Genomic DNA, 6,061 nt, shown 5'->3' on the forward strand with positions numbered 1-6,061 from the left:
AAAACCAAAATGGCTGACCTTTACAGACCTCGTTTCATTGACCTTATTTCATTACCTTTGTCTGGACACCCCCACCAACCCACCCACCACGCACACACCTCTTTAGCATTTGTTGTTTTTTTGTGGTTTTTTTCTTCAATAGAGATGGGCAGGGAGGTCTGTATGGGGTGAACCATGTGGGTAGTAAGTTATGTTTTATTTATATAAAATTGATATCTTTTTATATATATATATATATAAATTCATATTTATGTGTGCTTTTTGCTCTGCTCTGAATACTAGTATGACTGAACTTTTTTTCTTTTCATTATTTATTTGTTCATTCATTCACTCGGTTAATATTTAGCTTTTCCCTCTTTTTCTTTTTGTGTTTTTTTTTTTCTTCAAAATATTTTCTTGCTAATTTATCAGCTGTTATCCTCCCAGATACCGTACTGTGTGGAGGGATTTCTTTTTAAGGCTTGATAATAATAATAAAATTTTTAAAAAAAACAATCATAAATAAATAGTTTTTCCTCCCACTATCAATATTTTCAGGAACATAGTGGTCGCACTTTGGAGTAACATAGGCCTACGGCTCCTGTTGGAACGTCAATCATATGTTTGCTTTTTTTTTTGTTTTGTTTTTTGTACTTTTGATTGCAAATAAAGGCCGCCTATGTGTTTTTATTCGCCAGCACAGCTTGGCGAGTTCGCTTTGCCAGTCTCTGCTCCGGCCAAGCTCTGTTTCGTGAGATAAGTAACACTTGGATTTAATTGTGAATCAAAGTTAACGGCTAAAGGCTGATCACACTAGATTTCAGTCGACACCAGCCTCCAGGCCCATTGGGCTCAGAGCCAACATTCTGGGAGACAACAGACAGGACCTGGGAGGGAGGGAGGGAGGGAGAGAGAGTGGGAGAGACAGGGGGAGAGAGGGAGAGAGAGAGATCCCAGTCATGAATTTCTGTAGTCAATTTTCTGTAGTCTGTGTTGAAATAATAATAATCACAACAACAAAAACATCATCAACAATAATAACAATACACTATGTGATCAAAAGTATTTGGACACCCCTTGGTCTGGGGCTGTTTTTCCATGGCCCCTTAGTCCCAGTGAAGACAATCACATTCTATAAGATGTAGTGGAAAGTTACAGTGTTTATTTTCTCGGATGAGAAGCCAGTTACATTAGTTGGCTAGCTGAGTGCATACAGTTAGCATACAGGCTAGCATGCAGTTATAATAGCGCAAGAATCGCAAAATTGATTTTAAACATCCCTCCACGGTATTGTTCTCAGCTGTTTGCCGCAAAGCAACGTGCTGATGTCTACGGAGCTGAATGTGGTTTCATTTGATCCCGTCGGTCGTCCAAAATAACATCACAAATCTGGAACGGTAACCTGGGCCTAAATATGATTACCCAGCCACTCTGGAATTGTGACGGAAGTGCCAATAAATAACAGTCTCCCCTTGAAGGCACTGAACTCCAGGAGGGAACAAAATGTTCCTAAAGCAAGTCGCACTTTCCCTAGTGCTGTGTCCCTAAGCAATTATTTGTGTAAATTACAATCTCCGTTATAGGCCTAATACTTGTTAAACCTATATTAACACATATATGTGCAATGGAATAAGGGAAATGTAAATGTGGTGCCAAATTAAGTTGTGACTAAAATGTGAATAAAATAAGTAGTCATTTTTGTCAACTAAAGTAAAAAAAAAAAAAAATTTGATTTTTTGCGTTGACTAAAAAGAATTAAGATGGCATGGCTAAACTGTTATTAAAGGTCTTGACTGAAATGCTCTTGACTAAGACAAAGTAAAAAAAAAAAAAAAAACTGTTAGTAGAATGAACACTGATCTGAAGTAACCCATATGTTTCAATGCATTTCTATAAATGCATTTCACTGTCAGAGTTTTGAAATGGATTTACAGTTAGAGAGAGGAAGAGATACAAAGGGAAGAGGACGAGAAGATGGAGAAGTGAAAGCAAGATAGACAGAGAAATAGAGAAAGGGAGATGGAGAGAGACAGAGGGAAGGAGACGAGAGTGAGGGAGAGAGTGTGACAGGGAGAGACTAATAGAGAGGGATAGATAAAGAGACTGATTGTCCTATCATGGTCGTCTTGGGGGGGCGGGGGGGGAACCCAGGGTTATTCTTGTTGAGGTCTGAATCCACAGAGGGGCCTGGAGATGTCTGTTCCTATCACAGACTGCATTTCTCCTAACGGCTACTGTACATACACCCCCCCCCCCCCTTTCCCCCGCCGCCTCACTCACACCAGTCTCTTTCCGGCTGGTGTTTTTTTTTTCTTCTCGAATGGTGATGTCATCAGCAGCGTACACTCCCCCACCCCCCGCCCCCCAAAAAAAAGGATGTGTTACTTAGTGACGGGAAAGTGACTCTTCATGAACTCCAAAGGGGCGTGTATATCATCTCCGTCAATCATCGACGGGCAGCCAATCAGAATCCTCAAGGCTCCGCGGCGCTATCAGGGTCGCTTCGAATCAGTGATTCCACGACACCATAGCGCTGCCATTCACGGACCGTTTCGTTAGCATATATTAGCACCGCTAATATCCGGCACGCTTTCTGCGTTACTACTTTTGTGCTACTTTCCACACATTTTTCTGTCAAAAGCCACTACTTTTGTGTTCTACAAATATACCAATTTATGTGTTACTGGGGGTGGGGGTGGGGTGGGGTGGGGTGGGGGGGGCATTTTGACACCGACTGTGTTGAAAGTAACGCAAAACGTGTTGTCCTTAACTAGGCACGGAGGTGTTTTAAATAATAGTAGTAGTACCTATTTATTTTGGTCCTTATTAACAATTTTCCAAAAAGAATGCACATAGAAATAAATAAATAACAATAAGGCATTAAATTAAATTAAAAGGAAAACAAAAAATATTGACCGAAAAGGTGTAGGCTGAAGCTTTAGCTTATTATACCTACCCTTTTTACATAACATATTCTAATAGGCAACCCTTTCACTACTAGGTTTAGGCTATACAAATGACACGTTATGTGTAGTTTTTTTTTAATTTATTTTTTATTTTTTAACACATCTGTTTTGAGAGTGCCGCATAATGGTTTGAAAACAGTTTGCAACTCCCAAGGCTGTGGGTTCAGCACTCAGCTGGGGTGATGCAATTGCACCCTTTAGCAAGGTACTTTCTTAATTGCTTCAGTAAATATGCAGCTGAAATGGAATGGATCATCTGCAAAAAAAAAAATTAAAATAAATAAAAATGTAAGCTTCGAAAGTCTGATAAATGCCAGAGTGTAATGTAAATAACATTACACAATTAGTAATAGGGTTCCTTCACTGTTTCTTTTAAACAACAACACATTTAATTGTGTACATCGGCATTTCTGCACTTTCAATTTCAATGTATAAAGGGACTTTTAATCCATTTTTACTTCACAACACTTCACCAGTGTATGGTTTTATTAGTCTGCGAGCACTTGGTGAATAAATAATAAAAAATAAATTAAATGCAGTGGGGAGAAGAAAAAAAACAAAAACATTTTCATACAGAGCGCAATTGAGGGCAATTAAAATATAACTAGAGCCAGTAGATAGCGATGATGTTGTGGGAAATGTGTGAGCCCGTTAGCATTTAGATTGTTGGTAACACTTCCATTGGTAAGCAGTCGCCAAGGGTCTGTATCGCAAAACAGGGGCCTGTTTCATGAAGCAGGAGCGCTGAGCAGGATAACTGCGCTGAGCAAAACCCGAAACAGCTCACCAAATCTGGAGCATGGACTGAAGTAAAACAAATTTGCTGTTCCGTGTTTTACTCAGCGCAGATATCCAGCTAACACACACACACACACACATCACACACACACACACACACAGTATACATGCATATACATATGCACATTTGTATATATGCACACATGCAGAAGCTTGGACCTCGTAAAGAAGTTAATATAGAACACAGTCCAGGTGGTTTCCTGCCTGAGCTGGCTTTTCATTAATATCAGCGCACTGCTCAAACCAGCCGATTGGGCCTCTCCTAATCTAAATCCCATAATTTGTGCACATCTCCTTGTGATCACATCCTGCATTAAAAAATAAATAAATAAATAAAAATCATGAAAAAAAAAAATGAATCCAAACCTAAGCCAAAAAAAAAGAAAGATTCATTATCTGTTGTTTGGATGAGGCTTATGAAGATCAGGCTGGCTTAAATCAGAAGCAGTAAAAAGCTTTTAATAAAAATCCTGAGCTGCGCTGAAATATTCTGTCTAATTTCAGGCTTCCGACAAATCACTAACCCCCCGCCCCCCCCCTAATCCCCCCCCAGCCCCACCACCACCACTGCCACGCCACCCACCCCCATTTCCTCATTTTCAGTCTATTTCCTTTTTTATATATTAATAAATGGTGGGGGTGGGGGTGGGGTGGGGGGGCTCATTACCTCCAAATAAGTTTTTTTTTTTTGTCAACCAAACACTGCTCCGACCCCTTGGCCCCCAACCCCCCGCCCCCATTGCTTACCACCCTGTCATCTTCTGAGGACAGCGAAGTTGAGAAGTGGCTTGTTAAGTCACATTTGCGTCCGAGAGATAATTATGTAAGAATCCTTGTAACTGATTAATTCAATTTGTAGAATTATGGAATTCAATCCTTGCATTACGAGGAGAATCATCAGGGGACGGGGCGAAAAGAAGAAGAAGAAATTAGTCTGTATTTCTGTCATCTATATTAAAAGTTAAAAAAAAAGGAATATCTTTTCTCTTTGATTAAATTAAAAATTTCTCTCACACGCTTCTTCACAGTCTGTAGTTTTTTTATCTGATTTTTTGTCCTTCAGGTTAATCACGGTGGCCAAGTTCAGTGGCCTGTCAGGGATAAAATTCAGAGACCGAAATGACCACAGTGACCAAAGTTAATCTGAGAGATCTTCATTACGTCAAGGTAAGCGCACGCATCAAAGAAACTCGGGGCTAATTAATGCAGCGCTTTGGCTTCTGGCAAGAATATTTATGCATGTGTAATTTTCCTGCCAATTAAACAGGAAATATAGAGGGTGGAGGAGCTACACAAACAGACAGACGATCAATGTCCCTAACAGTTTAAAAGCACCAAAGGGAAATATATCAGACGCTGACCTATACCTGACCTGTGTCACCTGACTCACCTGTGTCACTGACCTGTATCATCTGACTCACCTGTGTCACTGACCTGTGTCACCTGACTCACCTGTGTTACCTGACCTGTGTCACCTGACTCACCTGTGTTACCTGACCTGTGTCACCTGACTCACCTGTGTTACCTGACCTGTGTCACCTGACTCACCTGTGTTACCTGACCATTGTCACCTGACTAACCTGTGTCACCGGGCTCACCTTTGTCACCTGACTCACCTGTGTCACCTGACTCACTTGTGTCACCTGACCTGTGTCACCTGCCTTCACTCTTGTCAGTGCACAAGAAGTGTTAATGTTGAAAGCGCTGATAGAACGGCACAAAACTTTCCCGCCTATAGGGGGCGTGTTTTAACCCAGTGCCTGCTAAACCCTATACTGCCACTGCACTGCGCGAAAGCATTCCGCACCGCGCAGAAAACGCACTGGGAGAATAACGGCTAATGAACAATCGCGCAACAATTACATTGTTTTATTTTTTCAGATATTTCAGGAGGTAGACCGCGCCAGCGCCTGTCACACTCCCTGCGATTTACTGAGGAACAAAGCTGTGTTCATAAATGCCAAAAATAAACACAAAAAAAAGCACAGGTGATGTTGAGAGAACCGACAATCACAACAAATCTAAACGACGCGATATCCATATTATGTCTCCTAATTCATATCATTATTGTACGTTTGCCATGAGAGCTGTTTATTGTTCGTTTTAAATGTAAAAACCCCGTGCAGTTTTATTGCAATGGAAATTCTGCATTTTCTTTCTTTGTGGCTCACATCAAGCACTTCTATATTCTTTTCTTTTGTCCTCTCTGTTTTTGGGATGTGCAGATTCTGGCACGATCGCTGGGTATTGAAATCATAAGCCAATGCAAATGATGGCCAAATGGCTGCCCGGCTGAATAATTCATTCGCAGTTTTGTC

This window comes from Anguilla anguilla, chromosome 1 (genome assembly GCF_013347855.1).
Source record: "Anguilla anguilla isolate fAngAng1 chromosome 1, fAngAng1.pri, whole genome shotgun sequence".
In the NCBI taxonomy this organism is placed as follows: Eukaryota; Metazoa; Chordata; class Actinopteri; order Anguilliformes; family Anguillidae; genus Anguilla; species Anguilla anguilla.